We start from the raw sequence: 25375 nt of genomic DNA on the forward strand, positions 1-25375 counted from the left end.
CACATAAACTTAATTTTAGTAAGTTTTTTTTCTTGTTTTGCTTAATGGTCACACTTATATGTTGAATACTTAAACAAATTAATATCAGACAATGTGGTTTTCAAACGATGATGTTTTTAACTAAGAAAAAACAGCTTCCCAACCAAACTTTACTCCATGTGAAAAAGTTTATATACCCTTTTTACATTATGAAATAACTGTGAATAACCTTGTATGGAAAAAGTTGAGTTCAAAGCTGTCTACTGCAGACCTACAGAATCAAGACAGTTCTTGATCAGAAGTTTTCTGACAACATGACTTCAAAATGTAACAAATCTTGTACTGACCAAGGGAAACTCAAGAGCAGACAATAAATTCCTCATCTATTTCATATCTATTCACTTACATGATTGAATATGAAATAGAGTTGGCGTGAAAGCACACAACTGAACGTTTACTGTATTTTTTTGCACCATATTATTTAGCACTGCACTGAACTTTTTCATATTAATGCCTTTTTGCACCATTATTGTTTCACCATAAACATGGCTGAACATTCTTCTGCACACTGTTCTTCTCCTGCATTGCTACATTCTGATCACTGCGGCACTTTATATTGTAATGTTATCTTATTCCAACTGCAATCGCATTACACTGTCATAAGCTCTATGCAACGAAATTTCATTCCGTATGCACTCTGTACATACAAAATGACAATAAAATTGTCTAAGTCTAAGCATCACAGAATGCTTTGCGAGCCTGAGGTGTGTCTCATTACATCTGGGATAAAATCGACACAGCCTTTTAGAAACACACCAAACTGACAGCATGACAGCAGACTTGGAAAATAGACTGATTGTGAGTTAGATGCTCTTCTGGAAATTTGTTTTTCAGAAAGTTGTTTTTCGCTTTTTGAACAACAACGGTGTATGTCTGACTATAAGCTATCCACTAAGCCTATGTTCATATGATTTTATTCAAATGAAGATACAGATTTAAATGCCAATTTCTCTCAACGTAGTAGAAGGAAAGACCACTTTCTTCATGTAATTTGGCATACCAACTCTTCATGGGGAATCTATGATTCTTCCTTATTCTTTTCTGCACGAGGTCAGGTACCCAGGTTCCGTCTGATGGTCTTATTTTAGGTTGGAGTACACAAACCACCAGCCTGTATTTTGGATCCAAGGTTTCCTCGAAGATGGCGTCTTTTACTGGGCCAGCGAGATCAACAGCTGAGAAAAGAGTAACAAACCTAACGTTATCTTGTGCAAGAATAGCCCTGGGGTCTCAAACTGCAGTCCTTGTGGATATTTGGCAAAGTTTTGTGTGTCCATGGTCCAACATCACTAAATTAAATGGATGTTCTGCCTCCTTAGTGTGGATTCAGGCGTTACAGAGCTCTGCTATTCAGCTAAACACTGGATTCAAATGTAGTGTGTTGAGACAGACGGCAGCTCAGAATGCGCACAGATTATACATAACATGCAGACACAACAAGACAATATTTCTAAACATGCAAATAGCCTATTTGCACGCTTTAAGCTTCTCACGGAGTGTTGTGGGTTAGTGCAATCAACTGACTTCAGAAATAAAACAAAAAACAAAGGTAAGGGAAGATTACTGATAATTTCTTCAAATAACCTCACTTTGAAATGTCCAAGGCATGCTCTGTCCCCCATTTCACTTCAAAATACAAATAAGTCTTTTCAAATGTATTTATCCTCAATTACAACATAGAATCAGAGGGTAGACTTCCTATGACCTTATGAAGTGGCACTGAAGAAAAATTATTTTGCACTTTTCAGTCTGTTTCAAAATGTTTTCCTATTAACAGCTGTCCAGATTAAGTTTGCAAGAATGCATTCCCCCATATAAGAAATGAAAGAAAATTACCTAAAAATTTATATCAAAATATAAGGGAAAGCTAACTTCTAACTTTAGTCCAGGAGGTCAAAGTTACTGTCTGTTTATTGATGCACAAAAAATATGGGAATGCTGCTAGTCACCAATATTAGCAGGTTGAACTGAAATGGAATGGCAAGTCTGGCTCTTTGGAAACAACAAATTAGAAGAGCAACTCTAGACTTTTGCACATTAATCTGGCATCCTTTTTCCAGGAAACCAAGCTGCATTGTAAATGAGGCAGCTACAGTGTTAATCATTAGTTATGCAACATTCCTAAGCCTGTCCCATTTCTGATTGCAGAGACCTTATGACTACACCACAGGCTTTTATCGCGTTTCAACTAATTTTGTGGAAGGATTTACAAAAAATGTGCCTAAATGTTTTCACTCGCCAGAGAGGATAAAAGCTAGTCAGACTAAACACTGAAGCATGTGAACGTGTTTTTCAATGTGGAAAGCACATATTTAATGAAAAATGTGCCAGAACCAATTACAAGTATATGTTTTTGGATTTGTGGTCATAAATATCAATCATTTGCCACAGCTAACCTGAAGTAAATGTTTGCTGTTATTTTGGGTATATTTGCCTATGACTTCAAGAGAGCAAAGGTAGAAGGGACAGAATGCATTTATTCATGTGTTCATCTCTGGGGTAATGCAAAAGCCCACTGTTGGCCCACCATTAAGCAGCATCAATCTTTTTAGATGGTTAGAGGATCCATCCATTGTCTATACCTGAACAGGTTGCCAGTCCATAGGACCAACAATCATGCACACACACTCACACACACACACATAAGGGCAGTTCTGAGACACCTACTAACCTAACAGTGTTTTTGTACTGTAAGAGGAAGTTGGAGTACTCAGAGAGAGTCCATGCATGCAGGGACAACATGCAACAATACATTACCCACATAAAAAGATAATAATACAAAGGTTTTTCAGAAGGAAATATTAAAACTCAGAAGAAAATGTGGACAAAACAAATTTCACTTTGTACCTCTTGGAATCTTTACGATTATCTTCTTTGCAGTTTAGTCGTAATGATCCAAAGAAAGAGGTGAGTCAAATGCATAAGATAAAAAGGCAGAGAAATCTCAAAAACTCTAAACCTTTTTATTGTAATATATGTTAGAAACACATCCTTACTTATGATTTCCTTCATTAACTATATATTGAGATGATAATTTAAACTGACAGCTTGGGAGCCTGTCATTTTTAAGCAATGTCAATTAAACATGTGGCACAGCTGCACTTGCACTCCATTTTTCTCTGTTTCAGCCTACAGCTGGAATTTGTTTGGTCAGATGAGCATCAGCGGTGTTTGTCACAACACGTGTCTGTTTTTTTTTTTAATTTAAACTACAATGTCCTGCATAAGGTTCCACAGCCCTTTAAAATATAGGTGCCAAAAAGACAACCCATGTCAATGTGTCTGTCTTCTCTCTGAGACTTCCAGGAGGATCAGGCTCAAAGTCACAGGAAGGAGTGTGAAGCATATGACACAAAATATAAAAAAATAGCCTTTTGACAGACAAGCAGACAAATGTAGGGTAGAAAAAACAGAAAACAATTGGAAGTGAGCTTACTTTAAGCACAACTGATAAAAAAAACAGATTACAAAACAAGAAAATGTGACAATGTTTTTTGTCGCTCATCTCAGAAAGGGAACTCATAATATATAGCATAAGCATGCAAAAGCATTCACCCCCTTGGCTTTTTACCTATTTTGTTTTATTCTAACCTGAAATTTTAATGTTTTTATTCTTATTTCATGTGGTGGATCTGTACAAGATTGTTTAAGTTTAAGTGAAATAAGAATATATATATATATATATATATATATATATATATATATATATATATATATATATATATATATATATATATATATATATATACACATGTATATATATTCAATTTGGCATATGCATATGGAACTACCCCCTTTACTAAGAAGCCCCTATTAAGTTAAGGTGCAACCAAAAGTATTTACCTTCAAAAGTCACATAATTCGTTAAACAAAGTCCATCTGTGTGCAATCTAAGTGTCACATGATCTGTCAGTGAAAACACAGCTTTTCTGAAAAGTTCCAGAGGCTACAGCACACCTTGAAGACCAAGGTACTCTTTAAACAAGTCAGGGACAAAGCTATTGAGAAGAACAAGTTAGGGTGGGGTCATAAAAACCTGTAAAGATCTTTAATGTCCCAATGGAACACCATCAACTCATCTTTAAATTGAAAGCACATGCGTTGTGGTGCTACCATGTGCTACCACAACAACCTTGCCAAGAGAGGGTCCCCACCAGAACTCATAGACTGAATAAGGAGGGCATTAATCAGCCAGGCAGCACAGAGTCCAAAGGTAACCCTGAAGGAACTGCAGAGGTCCACTGAAAAAACTGCACTATCTGTCCATGGGACCTCAATAAACCATACACTCCATAGTGTGCAACGCTAATGAGCTACTACAGCGACTCATTGGGAGAGGAGTGTTCATCTGAGAGCTCTTCAAATCCCAATTAATCTAATCCTGAGATTGCAGTTTAAATTATTCACTCAGCTCATGAATTATTCACTCAGCTCATGACTTCTAATCTGTCATACCAGATTGATAATGTGTAGCACTCTCCGTTCTGCAAATTATCAATCTGGGACTGCTTTTATCGAATCTGTTTGGGGAAAGATGGGACATTCAGAACTCTCCGAGCTGATTGGACGAAGTGACCCAGAGTGCCCACCTACCAAAAGGTTGGTTTTAACCAATCACGGTATCAAATTAAAATATAAGCAACAGGGGCTATGACAAACCACAACAAGTTAAACTGGTCAAGGCACTTCTTGGTGCTCTTTTGAACTTTTGATGCCAGAGTGATACAATATGGATTCTCGTGTATTTGTGAGGGCACAAATACTGCGAGAATTTAGCTTGCAGGCAAAATTACATGACTCCACGCCATGAGTTCTTATCATAAAGAGCAATTTGATACTCATAAAAGGCTGCGGTCAGACCGCCAAAACCAGCATTACATAAGGGTTGACATATTAATCGTCCATTGACTTTTGCCAATTGTGGACGAATATATATTTGTTACTCCCGCCATACTCTGCCATATCCACTGTAAATCCAGCTGCAAAAGGCTAACTTGTTACAATCAGTTAACAAAATACAGTTCAGTTTTTATTTACATTATATTACAAAATGGCAACTTTATTTAAACAAACAACTTTATTATTTAAACACAATTACTGAGCAGCTTATTGCATATTTCAATAATATTCAGTCACATGGTACTATATACCATAAGGTTTCTGTCAATAAAAATTGTATACACACAAGTAATTTTGTAAATGGAAGTCAGCAGACATGCATAAATACTGACAGAAACCTTACCCCATAGTATTGCACCCCATGTAATAATGAGCCTGCTTCTTTTATATTTGAACCAATACAATGCAGAACAAGCATTGCCTTTGGCTTGGAGCGCCAGTGGTTGCTCCGCAGCACTTTTGGTACACTTTACTATAACACAATTGGGTTTGACAACATTTCTGGATCTGACTTCTTAGGCAGACAGAAAGCAGCATCAGCTCCCAGCACAGTTACTCTCGCTAAGCTCATGTTTACTCAAGGTCTGGTTTTATTTTTCTCTTATGTTTCTCTTCTGTTATTTATTTATTCAACAGCTATGTTTCTTAGACAATATTGAGATTTACAATAATATGTTTCCCTCCGACTTCTTGTTTATATTTTGGGTCCTTGCTCTTTCCCACATATTGAGAATTCCTGTATGCCGCTCCTCTATGTTTGTCTGCATGTGACTTGGACCTCAAATAATTGTGTTCCCACATTCTTAGTAGTAAGAAGTCCAAAATATCATACCCCCCCCCCCCCCCCCCAGTTAAATAGTTAATTCAACTCCTGCAAAATAAATTTGGCAAAAATGTATTTTATTTACTAAAAAATACAATTGACAGATGATAGAATTTCCAACCTTTCATTTGTCCCAAATGTACAACGAACAGCTAACATCAATACCACAGTTTTCGTTCATACATTGTTAGAACTGGCAACTCCCTGTAAGTATCATTAAAATTTTCCTTTTGGCATGTTCACACTTTAACACACAGCAAGACACACAAGTTCTCACTTTCATGCCACTCTATGGCAAGTTGAGAAAGAGGAATTCATCTGAGTAAAGTTTATATCTAAACTATCAGTGTCTCACCATAGACAGTCCTTGATGAAATGGCCTTTTTGTCATTGCTTTTACTTAGAATCTGACTGTACTTTTTATTGCATTGTAAATGGTTATTGGACTGAGTTAAACTGGAATAAACTGGACTATCTTGTCAGTATGTGTTTAGATTTAATTTCGACGGGGCATGTTCACTATAGTGCTCATATATTACCTTTACATCATTCTTGTGATTGGTTACATAAACAGAATGAAACTGCATTGACTTGGATTGTATCCAAAACACAGAGCAATACATCAAATGTGAAACTCAGCTTTTATGCAGCAGATAATCAAGTGAGGAGTTTTGATGTAATTTTATTTCTGTTGATATTTTTTGACCTGGGAATGATGAAATGCCAATGTTACCGTTGCTCATTTGTATTTGTTGCATATGTTGGCATATCTAAAATCACGTCTTAACTGGGTGCGAACATGAATAAAGCTCATGTCATGGCAATGACTTGAAACTTTTGGCAAAGTCACAAGCCAGACTATCGAAGCAGCTGCAGGTGATGGTTGCAGGGAAGGGAATCCCTACTATCACGACTTTCGTCTTTGATGAGCAAGATGTTACAGATTGATGCCTATGGTCAGTGTTTATACTTAAAATCATCACTCTTTGAACATGCTCTCCCTGTGCATGTGTGGGTCCTCACCAGGTACTCCACCTTCCTCCCATAGTCCAAAAACATGACTGTTAGGTTAATTGGCTACTCTAAACTGCCTTTAAGTGTGTGTGTGTGTGCATGGTTGTTTGTCCTATGTGTCTCTAGGTTGCCCTATGATAGACTGGCAATCTGTCCAGGGTGTACGCCGCCTCTCACCCACTGACCGCTGAGCAAAGCCACCAGCCTCCCTTCGACCCTACATGGGTAAGCAGGTATAGATAATGGATGGATTTTGGCCTACCTGTTGGATGGAGCCACTTCAAGCATCGGGTATTCTGAGGTGAGTGGATCTTCTTCAGTCTCGGCCAGGGGTGTCAAGCTCCAGTTCTTGAGCTTGTTGGACGGTACTCCTCACTGAAACCAGTTAAAAACATTAAAACTGAAACTGAAAAGTTTAACTTTAAGATTGAAATGTCACCAAAGCCAAATTGTGAGATTCTTTATTTTGTTGATTTCTGGGTGGGCTGCTTTTGACACTTTTTCCCACACTGTTTTGCTAAATTTTCCTTTTTGGATTATCATACTTCAAAATTAGAGTCACTTTTTAAACTTATCAATCTTTCTCTTTAAAGCTGGTAAACTCTAGCTGTGTGTGTCTGGTATCCAGAAGCAGTCACAGCTCTACTAATCCATGGATTTCTGGGGCCTATCATTACAGAGCTTGATCAATCAGACAAACAGGGAACGTCACTTTTAATCCTTGTTCTCATCACAGCTGAGGTGTGAAGGGCAACAATGGGGTGGCTAAGTTTGAGGGGTGTTTATCGTGCGTCAGTTTCCTTAGGTGGAACAGCCTTCAAGCTTGACATAATGATGTCATTTGGTAACAGGCTGTCATCAGTTTTCTCAGCTTTTAGAGGTGAGACATCTATTTGTACAAATTGACAGTGCACAATCCTCTGGCCAAAATCTGTCCACCATGAGAGAAATCTGGATTGACAGTCTGCACAGGTCTCCATTTCCAGATTTCTCCATAAAGTTGATTAATAGTTGGTTTTAATATGCAAATTAAACACTGTCTAGTGTTTGATAAGCCAAACCACAGTCATCGTGTTTTCTTGAAAGATGAAACCCTAGAGCTGATGCAATCACTTACAAAATCCTCCCAAGTCTTATCTGAATAGCTTGAGGTATTACAGGCTCTTCTTGGCAGAATTAATTAACACATGTTTTGCTGTACAAAATGTGTATAAAAAAGCAGAAAGCTTTAAGGGACAAATATTTCAGATCATTTATTTCCACCTTCAAAAAGATGGAAAGAAAAATATAATTGTCTTTTAAATATTTCCTGGAAAAGATGGCTACAAAATATCAGGTGGTCATTACAGCAGTTATCATAATCATAGTTAGTTGGAGTTAGGAATCTGATCAGGCAGGGAACCCAAAATTAAAGCCAGACATAATGTTGCATTGTAAAAAGGTTTATTAATTATTATTAATTATTTATTTATTATTAATTAGTTATTAATTAAACAGGATATAGAACTCAGGAGCAAGCAGGAATATGGCAATACTGAGGGCTGGCTTCCCCCAGCAGAGGTGACAGACAGGATGGCTGAGGCTTGATTCTACTCCAGGGGACAGGCTTGAGTCAAGCACAGGTGATTACACAGATTCAAGGGGCTAGGCAAAGTTCACAGTCCTGAAAACAATCCTGTTCAAGGTCCAGAAATCAGAAGCTTGGTAGATGTCTGGCAAAGGCAAGGCAGGAACGTTTAGAAACACGTGACCAAGTTCAAACCGTGGTAATTGGAAATGAAAGGAAGGCTAGACATCTACCATCAAAAAGCTTTCAATAATCTGGCACCATCTGCAGTCAGCCTAGTGTAGATCTTTTTTGATTATTTTCTTGTTAGGTTATACAACCTTTTAATTGGAGGGGGGGGGGGGGGGGGGGGTTAAGAGCAAATATTAGTTTGTTTTGTAAGTGGTAAACACAACTGAGAGAATTGTTTTGCACTCCCACTTTCTTAAGCATTGAAGCAGTACCTTGCTAGGTTGAGGCTTTTGCAGACAGACATTACAATCATATAAATCTTTTCATTTAACTTTGAAGACATGAGAGTCAGAACAACAGAAAGCTGTATAATTCAGTCCCAAACCTAAACATTTCATTGCTAAGATACTGATAACTAACACTAAAAATTAAGTTAGAGGAGCAATAAATATAATGTATCTCAGAACAATTTTAATTAAGGTGGACAATTGGGTGTGATTGTGGTGCATGGGAAGTGTGCGCAACCAAAAATTGTGGTTATTCGATAGGTTATATTTAATACTCTTCTAACTTAATTTTTAGTGTTAGTTCAGTATCTTCGACTCCTGGCCTGTGGACCTTTGGTACATAACTTCCCCCTCTTTCTCAACTCTATTTCCTGTTAATCCACTTTCAAATGAATATGACTAGTGTTACAAAATATGCGTTAAAAAGGGAATGAGCAGGACAATGTGATGTTCTATTATAGTAAAATTCCAAGAATATTTTAACCTTTTTCTTGCGATGTTGTGTAACGCATGCCATGCATCACATCTAATTACATCTTTGTGTATGGGATCAAGTGTGTAAAATTCACAGTGATCACCCATATCAGGACGGGGTCTTATTGTCTCAACTTTTTTCATATTTCGGGACTACTGATTTTTTGAAAATAATTTTTTTGAAAGCTTCCAAGTGAGACATTCTTTGTTGAGTAATCAAAAGGTCATGTCATCAGTTTCACCTCCAGTTTCAGGCCTCCAGCATGCTGAGGTTGGTGAACCCTCCCCTGCACAAAAAGTGCATTTAAAAGATTATAAGATATTGTTCCAAAATGTCAGGAAATATTATCATTGGGTCATATGTAAAATGCTCCGAAATTCTATGGCTGTCTGGTTTAGCTGGTGATCATTATGTGTATAATACATTTATAAATGAGAAGGAAGGCGTTGCTAGGATTATTGTTTTCATATACCCCTGTCACGTGAAACTGAGATTTCAGTAGCACATTACACTTTCAGGTTTTCCACATTTTGACTTCCAGCTTTGCTTGTTCGGTGAGTTACAAGTTTTGTTTGCCCTAATGGGGCAAACAAAACAGTTTCAACATGATGGAGCTTGTGTCTGGTGACATGGGTCTTATGAGGAGCTTTCAGCAAAGAGTCAGGGAAATACTCTTAAAAAAATCATGTGCCCAACTGTGTCGTTACTGGGAGGGAAGCTTCTTCCAAGAGCTAACAACCATAAAATAAATTTCAACTGATCATCACAGCTGTCTAAGGATAGACATGTGAGCCAAATGATAAACCACGGAGGTTGCAGCTTGTTTTGTGGAGTGTGAAAAAAACTATCCTAGTTCAATCCAGTGGGCAGAAGGTCAGAAGAAAAAAAGAGAAGAAGCTGGCAAAGGGTTTAAAAACAACCCTGGCTGAGAAAGCCCAGACTGTGATGATTTCAGAGAGAAAACAGAACAGGAATATAAATTTTTGGACCAACATGATTCCTTGCTCAAATTTGGACAATTGTCTTTGCTGTTTATGCAGTCAGTGTGTTGACGTATCATACATTTACTTAGTCTCTGGGTGTTTTACATTCTCTGGCTTACTCTTCGTGTAATTTTTCCAAGCCACATGCTGGGTATTCTAGAATAAAGGCAATGAATCATTTTCTTACTGTATACAACTGGGAAAGTAAAAAAATACAATACACTTAGGGATGTGGAAACTGTCACTTTTAAGTTACCACATTAAACTGTTATCACAGAGCATGTAATTGAAATCCCTCTTGACTTTAAAAGGGTACATACAGTACCTCCATGTTCTTAGCAATGCTTTTATAGTCAGGTTTCCATGCATACAATTATGCAACTACGGAGCAGATGGGTGTTAAGTGGCTTTAGACTGAGTCACTGAAGTAACACCTCTGCACAATAATAAAGAATATATATATATATATATATATATATATATATATATATATATATATATATATATATATATATATATATATATATATATATATATATATATAACAACATGAACATTTAATTTACTGATTGTGGCAATCTATTTTTTTATTTTTAATATGCAAATTATATTAATTTGGTAACATTTTACATAGCAGAAAGAAAAAAAACCTCAATGTGAGAATCATGTTGGTGACATAACAAATTCCCTCACTTTTACTTGAATATAGCCGTACAGTCGTACATGTACTACTTTTCAATTCTCATAGCACTGTTTATATGCACAAAACACAGTGTAGAATGGTGTTGTCGTTATTGTTAATGTTTTAACAACAGTAGCCATAGAGACTAAATGAGAATCACCACTTATTGTGTAATGTTTCCTATTCAGTTCAGCAGGGCTTAAAAAAGACAAAGATTTTGCAATGAAATGAAAATGCATTCTGAGATGCAGGTTGGTTGTATTTTTATATCTAATTATGGCTTTTGTGACAGCGCCCATGATGTTTTTTTCCTACTGTCCAACAAGAGGGAAACTGGAATGCACAAAGGTGGAGGTGGCGTAATCTGCGACTTGCTAGTATCGCGTTCCGAGGCAAATGGAACACACCAATAGCCACCGTCCATTTAAGCCCATCCAGTCCTCCCGTTTCCTGCTCATCACACTTCTCGCCTGTTTCTCCTGCTATTTACGCCCAAATTTCTCAGCTGGAATATACTGTTCTGTTTATGCTAAGCCAATCCATGTCCATGCTTGTTTTGTTCGTACACTGGTTCTGGCTGTTCCCTTGTCAAGTAACAAGTTTTTGCTTTTTATTTATTGAAGTCTTTTCATCTCACTATGCTGTCTGCCTGCATGCCTGTTTGTGTTTGGGTCAATATCCAAGAACCTCAGTCTGACAACACTATACAATTTTACGCAGAACATTTTTTGTCTCCTGAACATCTCTCCAAATTTATTTAACTTTAATTTTTTTTAACAGCACAGTGGGTAGCGCTGTTGCCTTGCAGCAAGAAGGTTCTGGGTTCAAGTCCAATCCTGGGTCTTTCTGCATGGAGTTTGCATGTTCTCCCTGTGCATGCGTGGGTTCTCTCTCCGGGTACTCCGGCTTCCTCCCACCGTCCAAAAAACATGACTGTTAGTTTAATTGGCTTCTCTAAATTGTGTGAGTGTGTGCGTGAATGGTTGTTTGTCCTGTCTTTCTCTGTGTTGCCCTGTGACAGACTGCTTGTTGCCCAGTGAACGCTGGAGATAGGCACCTGCAACCCCATGATGGATTAAGCGGGTCAGAGAATGGATGGATGGATTAATCAGTTGGGATGATCGAAAGTTAATATAAAGTGTTATTTGGGTTGAATTAAAGGCCATACTATAAATTAATTTTGATCTTGGTCTTCTATATATGACTTCAGTAACATAAACCACACATGATTATTTTGTCTTTTAACACATTGTGTAAAAAGAAAAAACAAATTACTTAACTCTTAAGGCCCGCATCATTTCTGGTTGGCATAGCTCAAATGTCATCAACCTTTTAGAAAATGAGAGCTACTTTATTGGTGTTGTGTTATACAAAGGGCTACCAGTACTGAGCTTTGAACCAGGAGAATCAGAGTTCATCTTACAATTATGTGAAATAAACATTTTTCATGCTTTGGTATATATAATCGTTTTTAAATGTGTATCAATGCAAGTGTGAATAAACAGGAAGAGTAACGGAATAAAATGAAGTTTTAGATGCAGCTCACTGGCGGGTTGTGGTTTTTTAAGAACAGGCTCGTGGACGCTACATGTGGTCCCCAGGGGCTACTTGGTGCCCACAGTCACCATGTTCGTGACCCCTGGTATAGATTAATAATGGATTACATTCCTATGGACTTGTGTGACACAGTCTAAGGCCCATATTCGTCCATCCATCCATCCATCCATCCATCCATCCATCCATCCATACATACATACATACATACATACATACATACATACATACATACATACATACATACATACATCCATCCATCCATCCATCCATCCATCCATCCATCCATACATACATACATACATACATACATCCATCCATCCATACATACATACATAACCTAGGTAATCAAGATAGTAGTGTTCGTGAGAAGGCTTTCCAATCTAACCTTAGTTCACGTTATGAGAAAAGAAGAACCTAAACAGAGAGAGAAGCAGTTGGAAAATTGGCTAGAGCACAATTTAGAATATGTTAAGACATTTGTTTGAATTCTATCTTTTGATGTGATAAAATATTAATAACCTCTCTCTTCTGCACCCTCAGACTTTACAAAAGTGTGTTTTGGATGTTTTCATTTACATTTAGAGAGCTGTAACTACAACAAACTTCTTTGAAGTTTATTCTTTCTTTTTTTGTTCCTTCAAAACACAAGAAGTCGCATTTTTAAAGACGTGACCCCACATGTACTCTGCTCGAGCTTTCTCTAAACAACACAAGCGGAAAATGTCCCAATGGGGTGATACAAAAACAACTGAAAGGATAGGGGAGATGATCTGTGGTAAAGTGATAGCTAAAAGACTTCCATCCAAACCGAGAGTGTTTTTTATGTGCGATGAAGCATTATGATTGACCCCTTCACATTTCTGGCTTACGAAAAGGTATTTGGTTTAAAATTACGTCTTTCATGAGGATCGACGAAAAAAAGCTCAGATACCAACATAACAGCCTTACCACACAGACATTTGCTCTGCAATATCTTCAGTATTGATTAAAAATAGTGCACACTGACAAATATTTCACAGGAACCATAATGTGTAAAACCCTAGAGAGACTACCAGTGAATGACACTGGGAAAAGACTTGGTAGACAGTGAGACACGACAGTGAGACACTGTGTTTTCAATTCCTTTTTCAACTACATCGGTATATATCACTTGAAAACAGCAGATATAAATTTGGTCTCCATTCCCTTGTGAAGTCCCATTATGTCGCTTTTCCTTATAGACTCCATGACATAGAAATCCCACTTTATGAAACAAGAAATTATTGGGAAACAGACAAAGCAGTCCGTCCACTGGAGCAGGGTTTCCTTCTCTCTCTCCGAATTATTGAAGCATTTCCCCTCTCCAAGTTTCAAGCAAACTTCTTGTCCCTCCTGCTGAGCTGCGCCACCGCAGCATGATCTCATAGAGACCATTATTAACCAGTCAATGTTCACTGCTTGGTCTCTCTGGATTTTTTTTCTCAGAATTCTGCCAAAATGGTTCACTTTGTATATCATGATATTACAGTCTTTTTTGTCGTGACCTCAGAGGCTTGGAAATGCCATTTTGCAAACCCCAACTGAGCTGTCGGATGCCATTTACTCAGAAGTGGCTGCTGTCTGGCCACTCTAGCAGAAAGGTCTGATTGAAGTGCAGCTGAGACAGCCGTGGTTCTAAAGGTTCTCCGATCTCTGCTCCTCTGTTTCAGTGAATCGTTTGATTTTAGATCAACAAACTAGTTAGAGACTCTTTCCTGCGGCTTCTCCACATGGTCAAGTCTGGAAAAGGATCCTGATGTTTTTAAATCTCTTCAGGTCTGATCCAATGCTCCTCTTTAAAATAGCTTTTGTTCTTCATCTTCAATACAATGGCTTATTTTGCACAGAAAATCTGATACAAAATCAGATGAACACAATATCATTGGAAAGTATATTCCAGTACCAACCAGCCAACATGCTGCCCGAAGATGTAAAAATCCACATTGAACCAGTGATAAAGGAAATCCTTGAAAGAGGCTTGACCTACAGGGATCCTGAGCGTTTATTCTTTACATGCCATTAGGTGTATGGATGAAAAATGAAAAACATGCATGGTTTTTAAAACTGCAAACAATTTGATAATAGCTTTCTATAAGGAGTGCATGATCAACAGCGGCGCCTTTCCGTTTTTTATATGATGCACTGAATAGTGCTTGAATTTCAAAGCTTAGGAAATCTTTTTATAACTTTTACCCCGCTTTAAAGTTGCGGTTGTTGATTATGTGTACTCTCTCCAAGTTGTTAATGCATACCTATATTTTTCAGCCAAACTTGTGCACTCATCTTAAGTAATTAAAAGTCAATTACGGAAGTAAAAACAATGGAAAAAGTTCCTGTTTAAAAACAAATACCAAAATGCCAAAGCTAATTAGTGTGGCATCAGGGAATATACAGCGAAACATTTTTGAAAGCGCTACATATTGTATCAGATGTGCTTGGCATTCAGTCATGGTGAAATTACATTGTGCAGTGTAGTAATATTGAAATAATCTCCATTAAAGTAATAAGTGAATGTAAAGATACCAATAATCCAATAACTTGCCAATAATGTAATTACCTTTTAGAAGAAATAATTTCATACAATTTTGCAATAGGCTATTATGCTTTTATAGTGGCATTTAAAATTTCTTTGAAAAGACAATAACTAGGCTGTACAGTGGTAGTGCTGTTTGCAGCAAGAAAATCCTGGGCCTGGGTTATTTCTGCATGAAGTTTGCATGTTCTCTTAATGTACTCCAGCTTCCTCCTGCAGTCTAAAAACATGTTTAATTGTCCCTCTATGTTGCCCTTAGGTGTGAGTATGTGTGTGCATGGTTGTTTGTCCTTTGTATCTCTGTGTTATACCCTAAGCTGGTATAAACACGGGATGGATGGATGGATGAAGGGAATAAATGCAGCTGATTATATAATCATATACAAATAACACATGTATAGAAACAAAACATTTTTTTGGGCACATTTTGTGCAGTTTGCACATAACAATGGATATTGATAACGATAAATCACATGATACAATAATTTGCTCAAACACTTTATTACATTAATGGCAAGGTATTGAATTATTGGCCTTGTTGCACTCAAAATGACCAAAATGATGATGTTATTGGCATCATATTTTATTTTAGCATGGCCACATTCTCTTTAACTTTAACTGAAAAAGCTGTGTGCTGTACTAGCTGCTGGTTGGTGTGATCGATAAACTCGTTTGACAGTAATAGATAAGGACATATGAGAGAATTAGCTAGTTAAAGGTCATGGCTACAACTTTGTCATCAACAACAATACCCCCACAGAATGTCTAGAGTAGTGCAGAATAAAAATATATATATTACTGAAAAATAAATATATAGTATGGTATATACATAATTGTTTTATGAATTTTGACAGGTCCTAAATTTACAAATATTTATTTCTGCATATGATGCCACTGTTGACATGAAAGGCAAGTGCTGCCACCAAACTATTAGCCTGTCTCAGAGACTCCTTATCACTAGCCTTGGGGGAGAAAGTCATTTTAAATAATTCTTGGAAGAGGTGATACGTCACTTATTCGGCCCAGTGTAAAGCCGGGCCTCTCATAGTCCTATTATAAAACCCATCTTACTGGTGTCATCAAGAAACGAGTATGGGACTTGTTGAAAAACTAACGAGCACTGCAGAAGAAACCCATGGCATTTCTCCAGCTCATAAAAAAAAATTCTGATGTAGAAGAGATTGTATTTCGATCATTAGGGGGCGTGGACGTTGTTGCAGCAGCAGGTATGGCTGAGGGAGTGTGATTAGTTGGATGCCCTGGAAGTTGGGAGCAGATTTCAAGACTCTGATTGAAAAAATTGGTTAAAATTTGCATTATTTGGTCTTGTTGGTTGCTCATGGATTGTAAGAAAGCCTCCTGTAGTCCAACGAGTACTCTCTGGTGGGAAACTGTGGTCCATATTTGTGCTCCAGGGTCAGCTTGGTCAGAGCATTCCGTCAGCTTTAGTTTTTCCATTTTGACCCGGAAGGCAACGAACAAAGAGGCAGGAAGGCCGTGTATTTATCGAAAGTTGTGTCAATTTCCCTCTGGGATTACCGACCAGAAGGGAGAAAAGAGTATACAAGGCTGAGCACTGACAACAAGAAGGAGTGTGTGATAGTGCAGGCACAGGTCTACTTTGGGATTATGTGAATGCTGGAGTCCAAGGAGAGGTGTGGCAACACACAGTGATCTGTGGCAGACAGACTGTTGGTTGTAGTGTGATGACTGTCCTATGGTGGAGCACGTTGGAGAGAAAGGTCCAGGACAGGTGCTTAGGGAAGTAACAAGATACTAGGTTTCAGTCAGGTACGGCTCAGGAATGTGAATGTCTACCTGCAGCACCCTACTGGAGAGAGGTGAGAATACACACAGATACGCACAACCACCAGACACTCTGTGCAGGACTGAAAACCTGACACTATGACACTCTGATAGAGAATTCAAAACACTTTTCATTAATTTCACTTTAACGGCACCATGACATTACTCTGTAAACCATGTCATGTAGTTGATATTGCCATAAATGTAAGTTCTCCAAACAATTTAATTAAAAAAATTTGTTGGAGACCAAAATACAAAGCCAGATAGACCTACGCGCCAGGGAGCTGGCTGCCTTCACAGCCACGACACAGGAATGTTGTCGTGGTTGTGACAAACACACCTTCCTTAAATTTGACAGCATTAAAGTCAATAAAGTCCTCAAAAATGAACTTCAGCCACGCTTCAGTGATTCTCTTGTCCTTCGGGAGAAAGGACAAGAAAATATCAATTTTTGAACACCTTTACACATATAAGCTCCTTTTTTTAAAAGTAACCGCTGTGAAGATAGTTTTATTGTCCTTCTGGGTCAAAATCATTCTCACATAATGAGATTTCACCTCCTCAGTTATGCCTGTTTTGAGCTCCTTCTATTTTTAGGGCTCTGTCACTTTTATGCATACAAGATGTAGCTGGCCGTGCCACTCAACTCAATGTTTACACTCACACTTTATACATGTGAAAATGGCTGCAAACAAATGCACAATGTTTAAACTGTACATCTATGACACTGAGACAGAGCAGAACAAGAAGAGGTGGATCCTCCTGTACAACCAGCAAAGATGCAGCAGCAGTTTCTAAATGCCTACAGACAGGGCAATAGGTAGCTTATTGTTAGCATTAACCTAAATGACAAAACATCTTCATGCCAAACAGCATTATAAAACACACAAGGGCATCTTTGTCATCTGCAGCTCTGCAACCAACAGCCGGGGCAGAACTTTCATTCAGTCGAAGTCTTTTGGCAAATCCTGCCATGTGTTGAGCTTTGGTTACTAGATGAGAGGCTGGAGCTCAGCTGGGGTTGCCATTTTAGGACGAGGGGGTCCTCAAATGGATGTTCTTTATTTAATTCATTATTACTTTCTTCAGTCACTGTTTGCAGTTGGTTTATTAACCAACAGAATAATCACCTAATTGCTCCTAATTTACTTCCTGCAATTTCCAACCCCTCCTATTATCTTTCTTTACAGACAGAGATTATAACCCATCCCTAATCGAAAGGAAAATGAGAAACTTCAAAGAAGCACAAATTAAGAAATAATCACTTTAATGGCAAGTGTATTAAGCTTCAAACTAGAACATCATCTCATGACATTGTTCAACAACTGAAAGACAGCAGAGCAAAGAATCCCCAATTAACCTAAAAGGTTTCTAAAATGTTAACCCTGGATAAACGGCTCAAATTTTCTTCCACATACGTGTGTGCAAAGTGTCTGCTTCAGCATAAATTGACACAATAACAATCTTATTGTCATGGTTTAGTTTTGACTCGGCTTTTGTTTACTACTAGTTTTCTGTTTTTCCTCTATGTTTGGGTTCTAGTTATGATTTGATTTTATTTATTGTTAGTTTTAGTTTCCTCCTCCCTTCTCACTCAGCCTTCACTTCACTCCACTCGCCTTGCAGTCAGCCACACCTGTTGGTAATTAGTCAATCAATCAGTCAGACTCATTTCACCTGCCAGCTTCCTTAATTAAACCTCCCTTTGTTTCACTCCAATACCGGTCCGTCATCATTCAACACCTACTCCTCGGCTGTCTGCCTGGTTTGCACCTTCTGATCATTTGTTTTCTGCCTTAGTGCTTTGCTTTGTATCTCTGCTGGTATCTGGATCCCCTCTGCATCTCAGGCTGAGTTTCTGGTCCATGTTGACTCAATCTGCAAGTATTCACCTGGATTAGCTGTTATCCTGCTATGGTTCTGGTCTTTAGGTATCCATCTCAAGAACTCATTCTCTGCCGTGCTGAAGGGCCTTCTGCCGAGCTGCGGACTCTGTTGCCTAACTCGTTCATGGACTATTACTCCGCTCTGTACCTGCCAGTCAGCTCCTGCATCCTTCATCTCCGCCTGGTTACAGACTCTGGTTCATCATGTCATCATCATTAACTTTTACAATAAACTCTCTTAAGACCAGCTCTGTGTGTGCGTGCTATGTCCGGGTTCATCCAAAGACAAATCATGACACTTATGACAGTTTCCTAACATCTTTGGCGCCCCAACAGAAATAGAAGTCTCAGGATTAATTATCTCTGTAAGTAAAGACTTGAATTTGCTACCAGAATTTGGTGATGGGCCACATGCGTAATGTGTAAAAAATAAAATAAAAGAGACAAACCTCTTCTCTTTCTCATCTCTCTATTATGTCAGTAACAGTCTCTTAAACAAATGGACGGTCTGATTGGTGTAATTAATTCACCAAAAAAGAGTTGATGATGAAAAATTAGCATTTTTGTGCATTGTAATGCACACTGTTTGAATGTACTGTAGTTCTTGTGGATGCGGGCATTCGTCTCTGGTTTGCTGTTCATACGAAGTTGCTTACTGTTTAGTAACAGTTGTATTCATAGGATAAGACCTAGGAATTACGGAGACTTATAGACATTAGATGGGAATGCAGGTATATAGCATGTTGTAATTCGAGAGAGGCTCCCAGCAGTGATGAGACTACTACAAAAAATGTAATGTGGGGAACAGTGGGGATAGAAAAGCTAAAGCCAATGCTTTTCTGACTCAGATACATTCACTGGCTTCTGGTTATCTTTTATAAAATGCTCAATAATGTCAAAAGCCTCTCTGATATGCTCCAGTCCAGCAGTCTTGATTTGTCCAAGGGCTGTAGTTCTAGTTGGTGCCTTGATAGACAAATTGAAAGACTACAGAATTAAAGCCTCTTTTAATGAGCTATTGAAAGATGTCAAAGAACTGGTAGAGAGCATTGCAAAATCAGCACTGATTAGCTAACTAATAGACAACCTAAAGCTAGTTCTACATTTCTTGACTCACTATTGATGAGCTCTGTTGAACAGAGCTACAGTGAGTGCTAGAGTAATGAGGACTTTAACATATCTACAATATCTTTTATCAAATAACTGACTGTCTCACTAGTGAGTCGGAGAAGCGCTTTTCAAAGAATTGTGAGATAATGTAAGGGATACAATCTCTTGACCCTCAGGGTACAGCATTCTTAAAAGAGGAGCCTTTGTTTGCCTTTGCACAGACCTTTGAAACAGATGCAAAAGACCTCAAGCATGAGGTTCACCAAAACAGGCTTCTCCTGAGGAGAAAAAAGGTGGTGAAGATAGGCTATCACCTCTGCTTGACTTATACTTATTAGGCTACGTTATGCTCTACACAGCGCTGAAAATGGTTTCCGCACAGAAACGTTTCAGGGTAAACATGAAACCGTATCAAGCTGGAGGAGCCTCAATAGGTTTTGTAATACCTTTGCTACGCCATTGAGTGAACGTTTTGATCTGCTGGGCGTCCCTCCATCTTGTGCCTACACAACACTGCTCTGGCTGTGGTGGTTTATGGGCAGGGAGGGGCTAAGCCCTGAGTGGCAGCGTGCAAGTGTATAGTCGATCTGAAAAGATACCTTTAGTTCTTCACAAACCAATTTTTGAAATCTTTCTATCAAAAATAATGAAATTTTGCTTATTGGTCTTTTAAAAGTTAAGTAAGGTCTGCATTGGATTGCATGTGCAAATGCACCAATGTCTAGCCGGTCCAGATGAAGCCGCCGTGGAGGACAGTTTCAAACTTTCACACTCTGGATGCCGGTTTCAAATGTCATTTTCACAGACGCTTCGTCTGACTAAAAAGTTTGTTGGACACAACCTAACCCGTCTTTGTGTGTGTCAAATCAACCTCCTGACTTTGACCCAAGGCTATTTCTTGTTATCAAATTTAACCAGTGAGTGCTATGGTTACTCAGACAAATCTGAAAGCCCCAGCAGTTGACACCACTTATCCTCCTCTAGATATTCTATATATGCTTGCTGGGAATAAATGTCCCACTCAAGCATCCTAGAGTGGGTGAGATTTACAAGTAAAAAATAAAATAAATATAAAATAATACAAACTTACATGGCTGCTCTAGGGATAAGACCCTTGGGAATAAATAGGAAATATAATGAGTGAGGGGAATGGGGGAACTGTCATCTGGCTTGTTATGAGGAGGTTAAGAGAAGCTGCTAAGTGTCAACCTTAGTGGTTACTGTGTGGTCTCTTCCAGAAGAAAAGGCTCAAGTTAAACCTCTGGATAATCACCCCACAACTGGCAACGTCTCATTCTCCTCCACCTTTCTACTCCCTGAAAGCCTGTCCGCCCTCCAACAAACCAAGGGGCATTTACCAACCCAGACAGCGACCGCAGGACCTGCTTACCTCCCCAGGACTCAAACATCTCCACCAGCAGTAAGCGATCAGTCAAGTTACCATCTGTATTGGAAGTCACATTCACTACAAACCACTCTCTCCTCGTTTCAGTGATCGCTTCCCGGATCTACGGTTATCTCGAGTTCACCCTCCAGCACACATCTTTCAATAAATTGTTAAACTCTCCTGAGTTTTCTGCATGTGGGTCATGAAACTACCTCAAACTATGACAGGAACCTGTTTAGAGCGGAGCCAGAATCACCATAACTGTCACAATCTCGGCACTGATGCCTGGTCTGACTACTCATTTCACACACCTGATTAGCTCTGCCCCGTTCCTCATTACCACTCACCTAATTCACCTGCATCTGTCAGTATATAACCAGCCTTCAGACCAGTCATCTGTGCTAGATCATTACGAGCCATTCTGTGAATTTTATCCAGCGTTCTCTGTCCTGATTGACCTGTCGATATTACCCAGTTGCCTCCGGAATCTGGGCCAGCCTGACCCCTGTTTTGGCTGATATTTTCTGACTGTTTTGGCTGATATTTTCTGACTGTTAACCTGTGTGCCTGACCAAGTTTTTGGATTATCCGAGCTTGCCTGACGCCGTCTGTTTAACCTGGACCTGGACCGACCTGGACTGTTGTCTTTACCGCCGAACCCGCCTGTCAACCTACCTGTGTACCGAACCTTCCCCGACTCTGTGCTCGGAGTCTGTTCTGTACTTTTCCTGCTCTTCTGATTGCTTGTTTTTTTTATTTTTATTTTTTTACTTAGGACTGTTTTTCAACCTCGGGCATTGTCTTGCCCTGATCATTGTTCTGATCTCTGCCCACCTGTGATCCCAGTCCCAATTTATAGTGTGTTATCAATAAACCGTATTTTAAACATACTTCCTGCTTGTTGGCCTGAATACTGAGTCCACCTGTTCAGTTCATAACAATAACCCTAGCAAGGGTGGCCTTTGTGTCTCTTTTTCTTTTTAGGAAGAACAGTTTTTCCCAATGTTTACAGACTATCTCCCCTTTTATTATCCTGGAGTCACTCTGTAACTAATTCACCTTAAATCCTCAGCATGTGCCTTTATTGTATTACCCAGTCAGGAACCAAACACTTTGGTAAAGAATGGAAGGATACTCACCAAAAGAAAGACTTCAAGAGACAAGGTTATGCATAAATAAACACATGATCAAAAAAGGGACAACTGCATTTAAGATGAAAATGAACAGATTCAATGAGTGAAAATGAGTGACAAAGCTCCAAAAACTCCCTGACAAAGCTTCTAAAAAACAGACTAAAGAGAAGGAAAATCTGTGAAAAAAAATAAGAAAAACCCTTTACTAAACAGTGCTCTAAGTATAATAGCATAATTAAAATAAAAGGTGGGATGAAATGCACAAATTACTCTCAGGAGAAAAGAAGCAGTGTCTCTAAGGCGAGGAAGGAGTGACTGGTGTCTTGTTACACTACGTGCCATGAATGGACTTCCTTTCCGCTCTCCTCACTCTTCTACCATCTTCTTGCACACAGGTTGCGGAAGGCTCCATACAGTTAGCCCTGAAATGAGCCACGGCTCCCCCACATGGATGGCCTCTAACATCGGTAGACTCTCTCTCTCTTTGTGTGGTATCAGTAGGAAGTGTAGGACCTGTGCTTCCTTTCCACAGCATAGTTTTGTGAATTTCTTGTCAATCTTGTTTTTTAGCATTGAAACCTCCGGCAGAAAGCTGATATGAGATTCTTATTTTAAATGTTCACACGCTGGAATTCATACAAGTGTGAACTGGAACTCAGTTATGTTTCTTGAGGTTTATGAAGAGGTTTTCTCTAGGCTAATTAGACCTTGGAAGATTTCTCTTGTTATTCCAGTGAGTACAGTATCCTGCGAAAAATGTTTCTCATCTTTTAAGTTAATACCTCAGTAAAACCATTGTTGTGAATCACCCAGGGATTTTCAGTATTAAGTCAAGGAGGGTGCATACAGTCGATATGGATGGTTTTGTGAAACATTTAGCCAATTCTCACAAGAACCAAAGAAATATGTTGTACTGAATCTTTAATGTTACACTAACCCTATTGTTTGTGTAAAGATTAGTTATTTGCTGATAATCACAAATGTGTGTGTATTTGAGAGACAGAAGGACTAAGACTTGAATCAGGTGAGATATGCAATATATGTTTCTTAGCATATACACCCCCCTCTATAAAGGCTTGCTCACCCTCTGGTCAACCATGGTATAAGACCCCCACCCCATCGTGTGGGGGTCTTAAGGTGTTTTCAGAATGGAAGGCACATGATATTGTTATGTTTCTGCTCTGTCTTCTGTAATCCCCAGTCGGTCGAGGCAGATGACTGTTCACACTGAGCCCGGTTCTGCTGGAGGTTTTCCTCCCTGTTAATGGGGAGTTTTTCTTTCCACTGTCGCTTCATGCTTGCTCGGTATGAGGGATTGCTGCAAAGCCATGGACAATGCAGATGACTCTCCCTGTGGCTCTACACTTCTCCAGGAGTGAATGCTGCTTGTCGGGACTTTAAAGCAATCAACTGGGTTCCCTTATATGGGACATTTTTCACCAATCTGTATAATCTGACCCAATCTGTATAATCTGATTGAAGTTGACTTTGTAAAGTGCCTTGAGATGACATGTTACATGAATTGCAGCTATATAAATACAATTGAATTGAATTGAATTGAATCCCTCCAGTGTGTCCTATTTTTGCCCTGGGGTCTCTTCCCAATGAAATATATGCAGAAAACCTACAAATGGAGGTGCCCAGGAGGTATCCTGCATAAATGTTCAAATCACCTCAACTGACTCCCTTTGATGCAGTTTCAGTTGTTTTCTTGATGCAATGCCACATTATAGGCAGACAAGCCCACTTCTATTCAATTTAAAATTCATCCAAGCATAACTCGTGAACAAGACACCAAGATAGTCAATCTCCTCCTGACCTCCCAACCTGATCCCCAATCGGGAGGGAGCAATCCACCCCAATATGGATGAGAAACAAAAAGTAACCCTCACTGTGATGTTACTAGGTAATTTATGAACCCCCTGGTGTCTAGTTTGCCCAGACCTATCTTTGACTAGTGAGTCGTCCAGGTGGCCTACAGCAGAGTTGAAGGTATTAAGCATCATGCAACAGAGTAACCTAAACAGCTCCCAAATGAGCCCATAAAGCAGCAGTGGCTCAGTAAGGTGGGAAGACTTTTTTTTTCAATATGCTCTTTTTTGTAAACTCTCCTTTCCTATGTATGGTATGCATATCATATGCATTGTTATATATATATATATATATATATATATATATATATATATATATATATATATATATATATATATATATATATAGACATAGATATATAAAGAAATAAATATATTATATATATGGCTGCACTGATTCTTTCTGCATGGAGTTTGCATGTTCTCCGAGTGCAAGTGTGGGTTCTCTCCGGGTACTCTTGCTTCCTCCCACAGTCCAAAAACATGACCTCTATTGGCCTCTCTAAATCCTCCTTAGATGTGAGTGTGTGCATGAATGGTTTTTTTTTCCTGTTTGTCTCTATGTTCCCTGCGATGGACTGGCGACCTGTCCAGGGTGTACCCATTGACAGCTGGAGATAGGCACCAGCATCCCTCGCGACCCCAGTAGGGATAAACGTGGTGGAAAATGGATGTATGGATATATATATATATATATACACATATATATATATATATATATATATATATATATATATATATATATATATATATATATATATATATATATATATATATATATATATATATATATGTGTGTGTGTGTGTGTGTGTGTGTGTGTGTATGAAAAATAACACAATGGACAAGAAAATGAAAGACTGTTCAGGTTTTAGTGCCATTTTTGCTTCTTTTTAAAGAAAGTCAGTCATGTGTAAGGTGACGCTGGGTGGCTGGGTCGAGGAACATTTTATCGAGCAAATGGCTTCTTTCAAGTCCCCAAGGTTTACAGCTGCGGTTGCCATGCGCACAGCACAAAGTTAAGTGCTCTGATCATCTGAGCTAATGCATACAGTTCATACACTGAGAGAATTATAACCCTAATGAAGAGGGTTCTTTTTGGACAGTGTGGGTTGATGCTGTGAAATAGAACTAGA

General features: G+C 38.7%; 1 long non-coding RNA gene across 1 annotated transcript in view; it reads right to left on the minus strand.

Annotated features, from left to right (window-relative positions):
- Positions 1-1125: 1125 nt before the first annotated feature.
- Positions 1126-25375, minus strand: part of LOC118566098 — a 31121-nt gene continuing 6871 nt past the window's right edge. The window contains exons 2-3 of the long non-coding RNA XR_004932798.1: positions 7038-7150; positions 1126-1214 (exon numbers count right to left, since the gene is read on the minus strand). This is a non-coding gene — a long non-coding RNA (uncharacterized LOC118566098). The remainder of the gene's footprint in view (positions 1215-7037; positions 7151-25375) is intronic.

This window comes from Fundulus heteroclitus, chromosome 15 (assembly GCF_011125445.2).
Source record: "Fundulus heteroclitus isolate FHET01 chromosome 15, MU-UCD_Fhet_4.1, whole genome shotgun sequence".
Taxonomy (NCBI): domain Eukaryota; kingdom Metazoa; phylum Chordata; class Actinopteri; order Cyprinodontiformes; family Fundulidae; genus Fundulus; species Fundulus heteroclitus.